Genomic DNA, 19,409 nt, shown 5'->3' with positions numbered 1-19,409 from the left:
CGCTTTGCAACTAGACAGCCACCAAAATCGTATGCGAGAGGCTCTAATATGGCCATTAAGAGCATTTAAACTTCAGAGTCGCGCAAAGCTGCGATAATTCCGAATGCAGTATATGAGACGGAAACAGCCCTATTCGGACTCGCCGGTTTGGCGCGCAAACTCGGCGGTAAAAAAAATTTCTCGCAGTTTCACCCGAAAGGCGAAGCACCAATTGCGATATCAAATTACCGTAAAAGCCGGAATATAGGTCGAACTTTTTTTCAAAAAACTATTGCGAAAAGTCTACCCTCGTCTTATATACCGGACATTGGCAGAAAAACTACAGAAGTCTTGCAACAATGGGCAGATGAAGTAAACAGCCGCCTTCGCCATTGCATTCAGGCTGCTTTTTCACATTTTGTTTGAAAATGAGCGGAAGCCGACGGCAATTCACCGTCGCCTTCAAGAAAAAAATTGCCCCCACCTCCCCGAAGGGAATCGTAAGGAAATGCGAATGCATTTCTTGCGCCGAGAGTACACGGCGTAGTAATTTTAATGGCGTAAATTAGTGACGAGACGAGGATTTGTACCGTAACCATTTATTTACACATTCATCAGCACCTGTTTGTGTTGTCATTGTACCTGACGGCCATAATCACAGCCTTGTGGTCGCTAAAGTGTACAGTCAAAGGGTCTTTGAGAAGCATGCGCACGTCACAGTTTCGGGTAAAGGCGAGATCAATGCAACTTCCGTGAATGGTAGTCGGACACTTGTCGGACTCGGCGGAGGCACACTGCATAGAGTACTTTGTCCGCATGTACTTCACTCGAGGAACGGCGGCTCGCCGTTGACGTTTCTCCGCCGCGTCTCGAACACGAACTTCAGCGTTCTCGGCTCGCCGTTGACGTCTCACAGCGGCGTATCGCGCACACATTTCCGGATCTTCGGCTCGGCGTTGGCGTTTCGCAGCGGCTTCCCGAGCACGGAGTTCGGTATCGGCAGCTCGCTTCGCTCGCTTGCGTTCGGCATCACGCGCTCTTCGATTTGCAGCCTTGTCTTCCGCATCTTGTCCTCCGGTTGATGATGACGTTGAAGCTACTACAGTGACGTCACCTCCAGCGAGAGGTGTAATGCTCGGGTTGGATTGTATTACACTTCTTGCTAGGGGTACCGTTGCCGTCAGACATTCGCCTTCACCGACTTTTGCCATCGCCTTGAGAGGCGCCCAGCCAGCGAACGGTCGAGAGTGAGGCGCGCGCTTCACTCCATTTATATATACGTGCGAGCGAGCGAACGGGAGAGCGGGTCGCAGGGAGGAGGGAGAGCGAACGGCGAGAGGAGTGGCGAAGCACTGCACCTACCCTCTCCTACACTCTCTCCACACGCGCGGGAGCTCCGCCGAGTTCCCGCGATGCGAGCGCCCTCACATGCCAGAGCGCGCTCCTCCTCTCCACTCACTCTCCGCTACTCCGCCCGCACCACTTGCTCCGGTTGCTAGGGGCGAGGATAAGCGCGCGCGCCCGCAGCTGTTGCTATGGGAGAGGGAGTGAGAGCGGAGAGATAACACCTGCCGGCGCGCGGACACCGACAGATGCCTGACATGCCCCGACTAAGAAATGCATTCGCAATTAAAAGGCGATTGAGTACGCGGAAGCCCACGGCAACCGTGGGCTTCGTATCGTGCGAACATCGACCCGCGTGTTTGTCAGCACCTTATCATCGCGGCACGGAGCAGCATTTAAATAAATACTGTCACCATTGTGCAACCGGCTGAGCCGCATTTGTTTAAAGGTAAGGGTGTCTTTCGGTACTTTTGCCATTGAAAAATATTTTTCATTTTTAGAATTGGTTAGTTGGGGGGTCGACCTATATTCCGGTTCGACCTATAGTCCGGTTTTTACGGTAGTCGAGAGCTATACGGAGTAAGGATAGTAGTTTTATCAGCTGTATAAACTTGGACATGCAGCAGCACCAGCAACGCGCAGAACTGTTGCCGACGCCGTCGGCGTTTTGTCCGCGTTCGCTCAAAATGCGTGCAGCGTTGGTGACTGTTGCCGGAGCTTCTGATATAAATAGGCACTTGGTGCCGCAGCTAAACGTCGCCTCCCTTCCCTCCCCCCCCCCCTCCCCCACGGCCTTTCGCGCGTCGGAAGAAGGCGCGTTTGCTCTACATATATGGTGATTGTAAAGAAGGAAAGAGACGCCTACTTCTGCAGCCCTTAAGGAGCACGGCGCAGAACGCGCGTTTGTTCTCCGCCGTGCGTTCACTCCCCGTGAAAGCGTGCGTCCCTCGCGCCCTTTCACTCGCACATACAGCGTTCGGCGGCGCGCGGCGACGATTTCATCTCCATTGAGTATTGACATCATACGGAACCTCACGGCGACGGCGACGGCGACGCCGACGGCAGAAATCTGCTTTTGAGTGTCCATATAATTGCTATCGCAATAAAAAGTTGTCGCAGTTTCACCTGAAAGGCGAAGCATCAATTGCGATAGCAAATTTGAAGAGAGCTATACGGAGTAATGATAGTAGCTTTATCAGCTGTATAAACTTGGACATGCAGCAGCACCGGCAACACGCCGAACTGTTGTCGACGCTTTCGGCGTTTTGCCCGCGTTCGCACAAAATGCGTGCAGCGTTGGTGATTGTAAAGGAGGAAAGAGACGCCTACTTCTGCAGCCCTTAAGGGAGCACGGCGCAGAACGCGCGTTTGTTCTCCGCCGTGCGTTCACTCCCCGTGAAAGCGTGCGTCCCTCGCGCCCTTTCACTCGCACATACAGCGTTCGGCGGCGCGCGGCGACGATTTCATCTCCATTGACATCATACGGAACCTCACGGCGACGGCGACGGCGACGCCGACGGCAGAAATCTGCTTTTGAGTGTCCATATAATTGCTATCGCAATAAAAAGTTGTCGCAGTTTCACCTGAAAGGCGAAGCATCAATTGCGATAGCAAATTTGTAGAGAGCTATACGGAGTAATGATAGTAGCTTTATCAGCTGTATAAACTTGGACATGCAGCAGCACCGGCAACACGCCGAACTGTTGTCGACGCTTTCGGCGTTTTGCCCGCGTTCGCACAAAATGCGTGCAGCGTTGGTGATTGTAAAGGAGGAAAGAGACGCCTACTTCTGCAGCCCTTAAGGGAGCACGGCGCAGAACGCGCGTTTGTTCTCCGCCGTGGGTTCACTCCCCGTGAAAGCGCGCGTCCCTCGTGCCCTTTCACTCGCACATACAGCGTTGGGCGGCGCGCGGCGACGATTTCATCTCCATTGACGTCATACGGAACCTCACGGCGACGGCGACGCCGACGGCATAAATCTGCTTTGGAGTGTCCATATAATTGCTATCGCAATAAAAAGGTGGGGAAGTGAAAAAAGGTGGTAGTGTTCGCTGTGCGAGAATGGTACTGTCGCAGCAGTGAATGAGTTTAGAGCCATAGGAATTCCTGATATGTGTGTCTTTTCTTTCTCTTTCTCGAGCAAATCGGGACGAAGAAATGTGTGTCGATTCTGCTGCTATTATTATTATTATTATTATTATTATTATTATTATTATTATTATTATTATTATTATTATTATTATTATTATTATTATTATTATTATTATTATTATTATTATTATTATTCAAGCGAGGAGCAGGCTGGCAACTGCCACCGGAAGGAGCACGATGCCTGCCTACTCTTCAGAATGGAGAAGACAGAAACATAGAAATGGAGGAGAGGAAGGGGAGGGAAGAGGAAAGAAATAGAAAGTGAGCAAATATCAAAGAATTACGCACAACCCGCACCGTACAGGTCATACACGGCAAGGCCGGTCCCTGCAGGTCACGCAACTAAAGAATGTCGAAATAGAAGAAATCGTGTCTGAGGTCCCGTCACTCGAAAACATAAATAGGCTACAAACGTGAACCTATGTTACATTCTTTTAGAAAAGTAAGAGCGCGATGCGGCCGGATCGCGGCGCCGAGACGCAGCTGCAACTTAGGTATAATGTAAACCTCCTGCTGCAACTTAGGTATACACTTATAACGCGCCAGCGAAGGGGTGCCTTTGGCGATCAAAAATCTCTCGGAACTGTTCGTGTACATAGGAAACGACTAGCGTAGGCTTACCTATATAGACCCATGGCATATCTAGTGGGTTCTCCACTTAATATGGCTCGATGAGTGACTAGGGCAGAGACAATTGCAATAAATAAAAGCGCTGCCCCTAAACGCGACAGCAAGCGCACACCCTGGCGCCAAAATTTGCACACTTTCATGCTTCCTCTTCACAATCTCGTCTTCATCGCGCCTATGTGAAAGACACAAGATATAGTGTGAAAGTTTGTGGGCGTCGACCACGTTTGCTTTTACCGGGCGCGCACACAAGGCGGTCCTTTACGCTGGCAATTTGTGGTTGTTTATGATCAAAACAGCGAATACTTCAGCTGCCCCGGCTGAGACACTTATAAAGGTATAACATTTTCATTTGCTTTTATTTTGACGGCCGAGACGAGAAGAATTTGCGTTACTGACGAGGCTGATCAGGAAGTCGTTCAGGTTCGTTCATTTGGTTCACAAGTTTCATCGAGCTTCCTGCTTGGAAGCCATGTCGTGTACTGCCCCATTCTGCCACCTCACTCACCAAACATGCACACTGCAACCGGAGGAGAAACGGGAAATTATTTTTACGATCAGCAACGTCTGCCAGCCAATCGCCTAATGGAAGCTAAATGCTTTGGCACCCCGGTCCATAAAGCACCTTCTCGAGTCTTATCCATCTCGTTAGCCGGTCTGTAAACAGTCAAGCAAAGTTTGCAAACAGGCCCAGAGCGCGTCCGCGCAGCGGCATCCGAGGCAAGCCTCTCGAATGTCTCGTTCATACCCTTATCTCGCCCACCACACCGAGCTCACCTCGTTCGTTTACCATAAATTAGCGCCGCTTTCCAACCTGGGGGCATGGCGTCTCGCTTCTTGCTTAAGCGCACGACTTTTGTTCGTCCTTCGTTTGTTTTTATCTCGATGCTTCTTCCTGAGTGTGTGACTATAAGGAGCGAGCGTTCGCGCTACGTACAGCGAACAGAAGTTATAGAGAGAAAACGGAAAGCATGTCCTGCCATGCTGGTGATTAACAAAGACATCGCATTGAACTTTTAATGCGGTAGCATTCTTAGGGTACCTCACGCACTTTCTGGGGGCTATGCTCGTATGTATTTTTGTTTGATATAACCGTTTTTCCACCTACCTGAATCACTAGCTAGCCCATGTTCGAATGGGTAGCGCATCGGGCTGCTGGCCTGAGGTAACAGGGCTCGAAACCAACCGTCTGACAAACTTGGGTGGCGCGTATGCTCTTCAACCAACCTATTTCACGACAACATGGGCCACTGTAGATGCGGGACAGGGTAGTACCGCTGTTCAATGAAACTCTTTGACGCCGACTTGGAGCACTGGGCACTCGGTCTGTGCTGGTCTTCAATGAACCTCTTTGATGCCAAAGGCGTTGGGTTGCTGGGTATGTTCCGGTAGGTGTGTGTCGCTCTTCAATGAACGTTTTTCACGCCAGCTTGGATAACTAGGTACATACCACTGAGAGTGAGCCGCTTTACAATGACGAGAAAGGTCCCTTATATTTTTCCGATGCTGAGTAGAATCAAACCCCCGCAACAAGGGTTCCTTAAGGACAGCAACCCGACGCTTAAGTAGGCTGAGCCACAAGTGCACTGTGTGTGTGCCACTTTGCATTGAACGTTTCTCGTGCCAACGCTTTAGAGAGCTGCGCCTTGAATGCATGCACTGGCTATGTGTCGCTCTTCAATGGGCCTCTCGCCAACTTGGGTCACTGAGTAAGTGCCAGAAAGAAGCGCGAGAGAGGAGCCCTGTTGCCACATGACGCATTTCTCGGCATTCGCGTGCATCGGCGCGCCATGCTTTTCGGAGGCCACGCATATGCTTCGTGGCAGCGGCGCTAGATGGCACCGAGTGTTCTTGTAGGGAAGCCTACCCCGAGGGAAGCCTCTCCCACGTGGTCATTGCAGTTTCATTGCCTGTGCAATTATCTGCAAATTCGCAAGGGGAACAACAGCTACATGGCCCGTTTCTAGCTACCGTTCTCTGTATGGCGCTGATTCAGATACAGAGCTATGTTCTCTGTATGGCGCTGAAGATAAAAAAAGATTAAGGAGATGGACACAATAATTCCAGAAATAAAATCATGTATAGCATACCTGATTAACTCAAGCTGGCTAGGTGACTATTTGTCACCACCCCATTTCAAGGGGGAATGCCAATAAATCATCATCATCATCATTGAAGCGTGAAATAGGAGTCCCGTTGCAGTACACACCTTACACATAATTCGTTTCGACGATGGCAACACGTTGTGTCGCTATTATTGATTCAATGCTAAGCACATTACCGTCGACACTCATCGTGAGCTGGTTCTGCCGAAGTCGAACCTTATTATCAAGTATTGAGCATACATACCGGGTACCAATATATTCGGCTACAGGACGCGACATCTCTAGTAGTTGAAAAAATTGCTGTAAGCTTTCTATGAACTCTAGAGATCACAAAACAAGCTCGTATTGGTGGTTCTTTCTCTGCACAAAGCCTAAGTGGCTAATGACAACCCGGCTGCTTTGGCGTCCTTCAAGGTTTTCTCGATTCTACTCTTCAAGCTATCAGCACATAGAAACATTCTCGAGTGGTGCCAAGAAGGGACACGTAACCTTGATCACTAAGCATGCACCGGTTAGAACACGCATGACGAGTGTTGCAGAAACACGCGTCCTACATAAAGGAACGAAGACGAGAAGCAAACTGCGGTTTGGTAACTGCCGTTGCATTGCTATATCCCTTGGTTTGTGCAAATTCGCAGTCCGTCAAGCCACATGGGGCCAATACATGCGGGAGTTTGCCACTGTGTATTAGATTTTAAAAATATGTTCTTTTCTCTGCTTCCCGTAATGGTTAGGCTAGTTAATTCAGTTGAACTTTGACGTACAAATCCCGCAAGAAAGAACGGCAGAAGATGATTTGATCAGAGGTCAGGTTTCCTACTTCCTCAAGCCTTCCATTTAGCAGGTTAGCCACTGACAAGGAATGGAACTAGTCGTAGGTCCCCATGTACACACAAAGTTTCTCTTACGTAGGTGCTGTCCACGAGCCCACATTATCCTGACGACCATTTCGTAATCATACGAATCGCTCTCAGGAATAGCGAGTGCCCGAACGCTTCGGGATAAACAAACGCTCTTGCATGAGAGAAGGTTTGAGAGGTAAAGAAGAGATAAAATAGGACCGTGGTCCTTGTTTCTTCGTCAGACCCTGCTATCATGAACGCATAACGATACAGTGGCCTGTCACTTTCGACGCTGCCAGTTAACAACACTCTTTCGAAAGGATGCTGTGAAGCGGCAAGGCTATTCATTATTAACTTATTTTTCAGACGCTACAATGAAAGGCGCATCGCAGTCCCACGTCGACACACTTCACAGTTTAATAGTCAAGGCCGTTCCACCGGCGCCCTATATGCCATTTTATTAACTAAGTAACCTAATTCCTGCATACTCACATTACCGCGTGCCCTCGTGCCTTTGCTTTAGACTGCTTGTCAAGAACTTTGTTATTCTTTGTATTCGATCCAGATATACAACTTTGAATAGGAGAGTGTGTTTTCATCAAAGCGCCCTTCTAAGCTGGCGCATTGGAATCGGATGTCTGAGCGACCGAAATTGTTGGGCAAATAAACCGAAGATAACCGTAAAGTTGTGCTTCTTGAGTTTGTTATACAGAGCATTCTTATTTGCCGGCACGAAAAGCAGACACCACACAGACAACACGACACGCACAAGCGCCTTGTGTGTGTCATGTTCCCTGTGTGGTGTCTGTTTTTCAAGAGGCCCTTCGGGAAGTTCATACATGTTCAGAACTCCAAGCTTCATATCATTCATTTCGTGCTGCCAGTACAACGGGAAAGAAAGCGCGCATACAGAAAAAGCAAGCAGTGTAGGTGGAAACGACTCAATGAGCACAAAACAGCAGCAATATTTTTTTCTTTGATCGAGCAAGACCAAGAATGAGCAAACGGGCACGAAAGGTCACCGCGTATCTTTCCAGCAGTATCCAAGCAAGGTTCCTGCACCGTAATGTAATGGTAGTTTTACAGAAAAGTGCCACACCCTACTTGGAGCGGTTATCTCCGCTCTGGATTTTTTTTTCTTTTTTTTCTTCACTTTTTGCTTCCTTGGTCATGGGCGTTCAGTCCATGCGCGCACTTATTGCTATAGGCTTAGTTTGTGGACAACGTTTTCCGCCTAGTTTTTTTATCGTCGTTTGATTTATCTGGCAAAACAACTGCCGTTCGTTTTGCTGGACTCTCCGTGTAACTTGGGACACAAAAGCAACGCTGGAGTGAAAGCCCTCGGTAATTCGAAACCAACCAAGCCCTACCGACCAAAACAGATCAGTTATCCAGGTCCATCTCTCAGATCTCCAGCTGTTCATCTGGGCGACTTTTGCTTTCTTTTTTCGCACCCATGGGTGATTAGGAAGCGTTGAGGAAAACTGAAGCTAAATGAACTTCTAAATGAAGCGAATACAGTTTTTTGTTGCAATTTTGTTCAACAAACGTACGGGAGACGCTGAAATGGAAGGGAGGCTGTGCCTTGAGTCATAGACTTCCTTGAAATCAAAAATATTCCGGATTTTGGGTGGCATTGTCGCGTTCTGTGTTTAGCCTGGCGCACTCTGCCCTCCCGAGACTACCTATACTGACCACGTAATGAAAAGAAAGAGATAAGGAAAGAAGGAAACGCCTACAACTTAGCAAAGTTCGTTCATGATTGCAAAATGTACACTTGAGGAAGGAGAAAGAGAAATACGCGAAGGAAGCAACGCACAGATTGCCCCTTCTACATATGCACAAAGAAACGTTCACAAAACGTAGCGAGGGGCCACACAGGCCAGTTGCGTTCAGAAACAATAGTGGCAATTTTGTGGCACTTTGCATACATCAGTTATCTGTTCAAAAGCCCCACGGCCTTTTTTTTTTCGTGAATGGCTTATCGTCTAAGCGCGTGAAACTATAGGTCAACGTCGTTAGCTCTTGGAGGCTAGAGCTTGGCCCAAAGGTTGCTCTATTTTGTCGCATCCACAAGAGTTAATCTCTACGCTTTTGTGGTATTACCTGATATATACTGTAGGCTGTATATCTGAATTCCTTACTGCTTGTCTAGACTGCGAAAATATTCGGCTTTATGGCAAGTCCCGGGCCCTGGGAACTTTTTAAATATGCTTCTTTGACCATTTGAAAACATGGACCTTTACTGCAGTCGAAAGTCACTATTCCATATTTAGTAGTACGGTACGTTCTTTTTGCACTCTAAAGGTACGCGCTTCAAACTCGGAAAATGTACCTGGGAACATGCCTGTTCTCTGGGCGGTCCAATCAAAGCTCTGTTACTTTCTTTCAACGTTGACCGTCTGCGCTACAGACGGTCTATAGCACCGCGGGACAATTGAGAGTTCCTGACCTCGTCAGAGACGATGCGCTCGTGATCCAGGTCTGATTTTCTCGTCTATCTGGTTGCACAGTTTAAGCGACCGTGAACGACTCGGACTACGACTGTCTGGGCACCATACAAACTCCCCTCTCTTCACCCTCCTGCCATTCTTCGATCATCGTCCAAGTACAGCGAGCGAGCCGAATTTCTAGGAGACCTTCACGCACGCTCCGTTGCGCACCGACAGAGGAGAATCCATGACGATTAATAAAGCCTTCTTCTCGTTGTACTGTTCGTGCTGCGAAACCCTGTAGCTGCGCCTCACATCAGCGAGCACAAGTACCGGGCGACTTCCTTCAAGTCTTGGTGTGTCTCGTGCTCTGACGGGCGGCAAAGAAAGGACCACGCGACCTGTACTGCCCAAAGTTCACTTCCGGGCAACTTAGTTGTAAGCGCTCGGACGCGAGGAAGACCCACTGCTACGTTACTTCGCACAATGCGTGGCGGCCATTTCCTGACACCTCCATAGTACAAAGCGGGCTTTGCGGAAAACGTCCGTCGGCGCCCGGTGATTAAGACCGGGCTGACGGCCTTGTGCTCCGTGGGACAGTGCTACTTGAATGGAGCAAATTGCGTTTGTTTGCTCTGGTTTTTACATGAGTCAGTCACGTTTGTTTATTAAATGCAAATAAATGGGTAACATAAGCTAAATTAGAGTTGTCCAAGGCTTAGTTTCGAAAAGACGCGGCCCCTTTCCCCATAAAGCACGCACACATAGAGATACCGAGTCTGTTGGCGTCATCGAGCTGTGCCGGCTACTCATTGCCGCCTAGAAACACGTGTACGATGGCTGAACGTTGTTAATGCACACATAGATAAACATGATAACAAACATACACACAAGTGGGCCGGCAAATAATTCCGGACCAGTTTGCTTTTCTGATTGAAACAAAGGAGAATGATTGATAATAGGCTTCCTTAAATAGAGATAGGAATGCTTAGTATGCCTCGTCAGACGTCTTTGAGGTATATACAATATCCCGGGCTACATGATTTATTCTAGTGCGAAAATTTTTAATGTCTTTTTATTGATGTTTCGAACCTTACGATCGATAGAAGATCCTTTTCTGACAGCTTGGTAAGTAAGATTTCTTGCGCAAAATAATAGGCAAGTGGTCACTGATGTGTGAAGTTATAACGCCTCCTAACGTGTCATTTGGATCTAGGTTAGTAATAAAAAGATCAAGTAATGTGGTTGAATTGGGCCTTATACGTGTCGCCGCTTTGATTACATTAGTGAAGTCATGCGACTGCAATAGTGTTTCAAAATTGTGCTGCGAAGTTGATACCTTAGCATATCTATGTTGAAATCACCACCAAGGATAAGTGTCAGTTTATTTTGGTTTGCATAATTAAGTAAATTTTCAACATGATCAAAGAAGGTGGATCACCTCAGGTGGTCGCTACATCACCGAAAGGGCGAATTGTTTTTTTTTTTTTTTTTTTTTTTTTACACCTCACAACAAGGCTTTCAGTGTCATTGGTAATAAAGGAAAAAGTGTCGAGCAATTCGCACTCAATGGATCGCTTTATGTGCATTAGTAATCTACCTCCATGTCTGGTGGTCCGGCTTAGGAAAAATGTTGTGTAGTCTGCAGCCATTATGACATCACTTTCTGACTCGAACCAAGTTTCAGTTAACAATATAATGTCAAACTGGAAATTAAAATTTTGCAATAACATTTTTAATTCATCTTCTTTATTACGTGCGGATCACATGTTTAAATGAAAACATGTGATACCTTTCACTTCTCAGAGACGAAAATCTTATTCAAGTCATCAAAGCGGCTCTTCTGCTATTTAAGTCTATTATTTGCTATTTAAGTCTTCTGCTATATAAGTCTTTAGGACTGCTACTTAAAGTCTACTGAATCTTGTCAACATCGCGAGTGTTTCGTACATAAAGTATGTTAGCTTGCTCATCTTTGCGAGCTAGTATTTTGCCGTCTTTCATCCAGGCAAACTTCCATCCACAAACTTTCTTCTTCTCAATTGCCATCCCCAACAAACGCTTCAAAGATGGACAGAGATGTTCATTCGCATAAATTGAGGAGCTAGAAGTGTGACCGAGATCAGTCATTGATAGGCAAGACTTTCTGGTCTTTTGAAGAAGCGAGTCACGTTTGCGACTGCTCCTGAACTGGACTACAATGTTAGGGCATGAGTCCTCAATACGAGTTTTCACTCGATGCACTGCTTCGATGTCGTCCGACGTAACTGGCTCATTTAGCAATGTTCCAATCTAACATACAATCGTTGCGAGATTCTCAACTTCCACCTGGGTTACTTCTTTTATTTCGATGTTGCATTTTCTAGAATATTGCTCGCTCGCCGTCATTCTCTGGTCATGTTTCTCGAGCTCCTTTTTTAGGTTTTGACAGTCACTCATCAAAGTTTCATTGGATTTTTTCAGAACCTCATTTTCTTTCTCCAACGATTTGTTCTTTTCCACCACTTCTTCAAACCGTAAGTTGAAGTCTTCAAGGCTTTTCTCAAAGTCCCATAGTTGCTTTCTTACATCACGTTCAAGTTTGCTTTTAAACTCCTTCAGTCTTTTCCTGAATTCCTCTTTGAATTCATCAAAGCGTGCACCCATACTGTTCTCTACAAGTTATGCGCGTGCAAGAAGACAATTAATAGCAGCAGCGAGATCGGCCGAAAAGGGCACTAAAGAGATTAAGTATATTTTAAAGAACACCAACCTGTTGCAAACAAAGAAAGCAGATACGCACTTAGGACAAGTGTTCGCGGGTCGTCTCGCTGCTGCCAAGTGGATAGATCCAGCGACGAGCTTGACGTTTGTAGCTTGCAGCGGCGTCCATGAGTCGGCGCAGATCACCTCAGTAGGACCACGCCCCCCGGTCACCAGAGCACGTGGCGAATTTGGGCAGCGTCGGTCCGGTGCTTATCTGGTGCGAGCAAAGAAAACAGATGCGCGCTTAGGGCAGGTGTTCGCTGGTCGTCTCGCTGCTGCCAAGTCGTTGCAACTCGAATAGACAAGAACATACGTACTTGCTGCTAGCTTTGGTTTGCTCCCAATGGTCTTCAAGGGTATAGTAACGCACTGCTGCTTACTCTATTGTATACGGCTCGTTATGATGGCTAACACAAACACCCACGCGCATCTTTATTATTTCGCTTCCTTCTGTTTATTTCCTTCCGTTTGCCTACTCAGCGGCACGGTTGCGCCACAATAAACTTGCGAGCCTTCGTGGCCTTGCATTTCTACGTATCACTTTTTTATTTACATGCGAACTGCAAGAGCACCTTTCATTGATCCCCTTCGCAACCTGTACGCTAGCGTTGTGCAAATCCTGTTGTCGGGTGTTCTGAAACAGTCAAGCCTTCGCTCCTTTTCTATGTACACTGCCTCGTCGTTACGCCCACTGCTTATAAAGTCGCTGCACGAGCTAGATTTGATTTGGTACCATAGTCTGCGGAGGAACGCGAGCTTCGAGCTTACATTCAATGGGCAAATGTCAGCGGCTGTTGCACTCGTCGCGGCGTTTTGCGTAAATACCGCCCATTGTACATGCCACGAGTAAAAGAGCGCGCGTGCCTGAGCAACTATGCACGCCCACATATCGGTGTGCGACAGGACGTACTGCAGCAAATTCTGCATGCATGGATATTGGAGTCTAAACGATGAAAGGTGCAATAGCATGTTACGTACGCCGATGCTACTTCCACACCAAATGTGCCTGTTTTCACGCTGCCTTTGAGTACATGTGTCCTTTTAAGCTTATCCCATAAAATTTCCAAATACTCTCTGCTCAAGAACAGGATACGTGCGCAACGCATATTCTTGTTTATCAATTATTTATGTGCGCAATGACAAGTGAGAGTGCAAAATTGGTCGTAGTAGTGCGGATAAATTTCTGGAGAAGAACACTGAAATTTGTTAGAATACAGAGGAGTACCAGAAAAGGAAACATCATCTCTCTCCCATTGTTCACTGCGTGTCTGCAAAATGTATTCAAGATGCTGGATTAGGGAGGATTACGTGCCAGGATTAATGAGAAATATGTCAACTAACGGCGGCTCGCAGACGACAACGCCCTGTTCAGCAACGTTGGAGATGACGTGCAACAAATAATGGAGGACCTGAACCAGCAAAGTCTAAAGGTAGGCTCGAAAATTACTGCAAAAAAGTCATGTTCATTAACCCTATGGAGGACCAAGCGCCTGTAATTTGTACTCAATCCTTTGAAGCAACGATCGAGAAGGTTTATCTGAGCAAGGACAGTCTGGAATGATGCCGATGGTATGACGACGACGACGGCCTGGTAACGACAGTGTTGACGGAGGAAATGATGGAGCTAGAATGACGACAATGACATGCCAAAATGATTTCAATTGTATGACGAAGACGGCGTATCGACAATGGGACGGCGAAGGTGGAATACCGGCATATTTGACAACAAAGGCACGAAGACAATCAGTACGACAAAGTAACGACGATGGTACGAGCAGGATGGCATCAAGGCGATTCTGTGAGGACGACAAAATGACCACAATGGCATGAAGATGACGGGCTTATCATGACGGAATAACGATGATAATAGCATCATGGCAATGGCTCGAAAATGGCAGTGGGTTGACAACGCAGTGACATCGACAGAGGGAAGACGGCGGAAATATTATGCTATTAAAACGAAGGAATGATCATACTGGCATGAAGGCCGTGAAATGACGGCCTGTCGATGTTGGAGCTCACGTCCGTGCTTCACCTGGCGCCGCAGGCCGCCTCGATTCGCGCTATGCACGGTGCTTGTTTGCACTGTACTAGCCAATCATGCACGACTGTAAACAGCGCCCTGCAAGGATGATAATGGTAGGACGACGACATTACGTTCATTATGATGTTCATTAGGCCTTATCCAGCCAAGTCTTGGCCAATCCCCAACAGTGGATATGGGCCACATTGTATGAGGAGAACAACACCAACAACCACAACAACGACCCATGCATTAGACAAGAGCTGTTCGGCAATACAGCAGCCAGCAGCAGCAGCAGCAGCAGCAGCAGCAGCAGGAATGTCTAAGGAACAAGCAAATAAAAAGTGGTCAATACATATTGTTGGTTAAATACTGGTCAAAACGTAAACAAAGCTTCACTTTAAAAAGGACAAGGTAAGGAGTTTGACCAGACGCACGTCCGGTTTGCTACACTGACAACCTAAGAATTCAGCTTCACTCATAAAACCACACTGCAGTTGCCTTCTGTTCCTCCGCGTACCAAAACGCAGTTCCCTAGAGACGTAAATACTGAAGAAAGTTTGCCTCCCTCGTGACGTCAAGTATGGGAGCGAGCGTGTATAAAAATTATCTCTCAATTAGACAGGGGTGTACTTACCATTGTATTTTAGGTAGTCGCAGATTACAGTTGCGCTCACACATGGAGGGGCACACCGAGTCTATAAACGGTCTTAGAGAAAAAGAGAGAATAAACATCTTTATTATGTGAATGTAGCTTTGGAGTGGTGTCCTCATTCCAGAATGCCTTGAGCTCGGGGCACGTCCTGGGTCCCTCGCGATCAGCCGTTACTAATCCTCGAGGTCGGAGCTGGCCAAGGCTCTCTCCCAAAGCTCGTTGGTGTGATAAGAGTTCGGAGGATTTGATTGTGTCTGTCTGCAACCCCCTACTACACGCCTAAGAGACCCGTATTTTCCGTAGAAGCGGCACTGCGGAGAGCATTGTGGTGGGTCGATGAGGTGAATTCTGGTAGGGTGGGGAAATTTATTGATTTGTAGAGCTCGGAGGAATCTCCCCTGCTTTCTAGCTAATGACTTGTGTGAGGGAGGGTATGTCCTGCGGGTTAGCTTGCAATGTTGTGCGATGTCTTGGTACGATACTAGAGGGTGCATGCGCTTGGACTCGGATTCCTAGGCGTCGTCTCAAGTCGATATAGCACTGCGGTTGGAGTGAGCTATCGACTTGAGGAACTAAAGCAACGTTATCGTCACATGAGAAGCAGTTAGAAGGAAGGACAATAAGTAGAACAAACAGAAGCAGATAAGTGAACAGTGGACGGTTTAGATCTAGCTGGATGGCGTTGATAGTGTGGACCTGCCCTAAAGAGCGTGTCCGTTAATTTTATGTTTACTTTTAAGGTTTCACAACACGCGCATAGTATGTGTTATTGGGTGGCGGTAATTCCGATAAATCACCTCCTTCTGTCACAAAATAAGCACAACTATAGATAAGGCGTGTTCTTTTAATCTTTATTGAAATATGAAGAGCTATTATATATTCGTATAAACTTCAATATGGTGAAAACGTACAATAATGCTTATACGCACAAATTCAAATTGAATAAAGTAAATGTATGAACGGGAGTGCCACAAAAAGAACGACAGGACACACACGTAAAACACAGCGAGTATGAAGTGCGAGGTCTCGGGAGAAAAAAGAAAGCACTCGACGAGACGTTGCCTTTCAAATTTATATCGTAAGCGTTTTGCTGCGCCACCAGCCGCGCGCACTTTTATATGCCTGGCTATAAAGGTCCGAACGCGGCATCTGCGTAGACGTCATCTGCAGCTGGTGCAACGAAGATTGTGAGATCCTGGCAGGCGGTTTCCGGGGGCGCTCGTGCCTGTGTGCGGAAGCGTATTTCAAGAAGATTCAAACACAGCAAGCCCACAGCAAAGAGAAAAAAAAATACGAGTACGGACGAAAAATTACCAAGAAAGCATTTCCGTTCGCCTAAGTAGTAAAGGTTTTCTTTGAATGAGCAGGAGCCTTTGTAAGTGCAACAAAATCACTCTCGCTACCGCTTACGTGGCGCGAGCCTTCGCGAGAGCACTTTTTGTGCCCTCAAAAATGGTCCTATACTGCATTCGCCCAATGACATTAACGATCGCATTCCGCGGCTAAACCACAGTGTCATCGTTAACTTCAAAAGCTCTTTCCCCACCAGGCATAGAGCTGTACATCAGGTTACCATAGCAACGATGTAATAACAGCGACAAGTATAGAGTAGCAACGAGCTATAAAAATTTGTCATTGAACAAAACAAGACGGGATTAACTGCAGCTGCTAAATATAGCACATAATCCATGTTCTAATGGCCGTTTGAAATTTTGTTTTCGTTTAGCATGTACACCCCGCCCTTTGTATCAGGGTGCGTACTTACAGAACTTCACGAACTTCTCTTGTGTAGATATGCCGTCTCTGATTGGCTGCAGCCACGGCAACCGTATTTTTATGAGGCCGTTATATATATCATAGGTGGTAGTTATCGAGGATGTGGGAATAGTAACTACTGAGATCGAACCAAATACGAATCAAATAGTGCCAGAAGTGTATAAAATCGAATCGAATATCAATTTTTTAGAACAGGTTTCAAATAATGAGCAGCGTTTTCCCTCGTTGTTACATAAAACAATCCTATTTGCCATCCCAGTATTATTTAGCGTTAGCAAGTTCGTCATTAGATTACAAGTAATCAAGTCTTGGTTATTAAAACCACGAATAGAGCAACAAATGTGCATTTTATTCGCGTACGTATTCGCACCCTCAGCTCCCTGGGCGACGCACCCTGCTCGCTGCTCAGCTTCTCATGTTTTAAACCTACAATATTGCCGCGGGGATAAAATTTATCGGGTTCATGCTCCATTTTTATGTTTGATTGAGCACATTTGACTATTCTCAAATATTCGAAAACTATTCGAGAAATATTCGCATTTACGAATATTTACTACATATAGGACAATATTCTACTCGGTATTAGAAAGTTTCAAATATCCACACATCTCTAGTCATTATAGTCATTAATTATGATGGTTAACATCCAAAAACCCACCAATTTTGACCAGCTGTGGTTGTTTGCCTTCTACAAAAAATCGCAGTACACGGGGTTCCAAGTTCTCACTTTCTTTCCCTCTTCTTTTTCATTCTGTTCACGCCGTCATAAAGTGCAATAAGCTCATCGCAGCCGAGAGTCAAACTATGAACCTCGCGTTCGGCCGCAGTAGGCGATAACTGATGAATCCTCGCTGCGATTATCACCGGCGATATAACAAAGCTTTAGAGCGCCCGTTAGGGAGTCATTATACGTATTTACATGCTTTTGCTGCACAGCTCAATTAAAGATAACGGGTGCTAAATAATACTGAAACAAAGTAAGCGTGTGCGCGTGCTTTTTACGCATGCGCAGTTCACAGGAATCAAGGTCGAAGCTCTGGTGGATCAGCTCTGCTAGGTATAGCCGTGCATTACCGTGGAATAGCGTAGCACTCAACGTGAAGAGAAAACAAGCTTTTATGCATTGCACGAGTACTTTTACGACCGCCTCGAGTGAAAAGTTTCCGCAGCTCTATGGAACAGTTGTACCAGAACACTTCAGAGAAGTCCCTGCATTCATGTCCCGTATAAAAACTTTCTAACATCAGGCTCAAATATTCAATAAAGTGGAAGATTTCGTTCATCTTCGGGTTAAATGTGGTTCTGAGATCAATGTAGGCAAGCATTACAAAAGAAAAAGATTATTGTTACCATTTCGTTCACATTTATTGGTTTAAGGAAACCTCTTCCGTTTCCATTTTGCACGCGAAGAGCGCTAAGCTTCACGTGATACACATAAACCTCTTGCGTAACCTGCATGCCGTAAACTTGAATGTATAAGATATGGCAAGTATATAGGAAAAAAATAACGGAGGCAGCAGGGCGTGGTTAAAACACTAGGCTTTCGGAAGCCTGCGGCTTAGCTTGTGCGTATATCTAAAGTCGTATAGCGCATCAAAACCTTCCAGTCCTTTATAGCTTTTACACATTTAAACTTTTCTCCGGTATTATCTCTAACTTGAGCATCAAACGTCTCTCTTACCCCGTTAAAGCCCAGGATACGTGCCGCAAGCCGAACTCATTGCGTATTTACTCTTCTCCTGTCCTTGCCGTTTCGGTCACTTAAAGGGCACCTCACTCGCTTTGGAAATTGCAGACAGACAAGCGGGGCGCATAGATGACGCGGTGTCAATCGTGACTGCAAGGTATGAAACGGCTGCACTGCGCCAGAACACCTGAAATGTCAAACAGAAGCCCCCACACTCTTCCTCTTTATATAGGGAACCACGCTTACATCCGAAGAGTCAAGGTCACACGTACGAAACCATCTACGTAAGAAGCACTGCCTGCAACGGCACCGATTATGAAAAGAAAAATTAAGAGATGGCGTTAAAGGAACACGTCGCCAGTGGTCTTGGCTAATCTAAAAACTGAACTCAAGCGTACTTTGGCTAAATCTAAACAAACATTTTTTGAAAAAAACCTCAGCGATTTCCTTAGGTCCTCACCACAACAGCAATTTAGGGACAGGAAAGAAATGGTTGACGAAATTCATGCTGGAAGCGACATTATAAGAGAAAAGGATAAAATAGCAAACAGTCTTAACAATTTTTTCCAATCTGTATTTAACGTCCCAGAAACTATTGTGAGTATAGAAGAAGCCTTACATATTCCCCCTACTGTTCCAATGGAAACACTTGAAATCAACCAGCAAGGGATATTTCAGCAACTACTCAAATTAGATACGAAAAAATCGAGTGGACCCGATAATATAACTGCTGTATTCCTCAAACGATACGCAGAACGGATGTCACATTATCTAACTATCATCTTTCGAAAATCATATACAACGTGCTCACTGCCGCAAGAATGGCACACCACATTCGCGATACCTGTATTTAAAGGAGGTAACCGAAGACAGGCAACAAATTACCGTCCAGTGTCACTTACTTCAGTTACTTGCAAAGTCTTCGAACATATAATAGCAAAACACATACTCGGGTTTCTAGATCAGAACAACTTACTATATCCTTATCAACATGGCTTCAGGAGCGGGTTATCAACCGTTACACATTTATTAGAAACAATTCA

Source organism: Dermacentor silvarum, chromosome 2 (assembly GCF_013339745.2).
Source record: "Dermacentor silvarum isolate Dsil-2018 chromosome 2, BIME_Dsil_1.4, whole genome shotgun sequence".
Lineage (NCBI taxonomy): Eukaryota > Metazoa > Arthropoda > Arachnida > Ixodida > Ixodidae > Dermacentor > Dermacentor silvarum.
Note: the sequence above shows the minus strand (reverse complement) of the source record.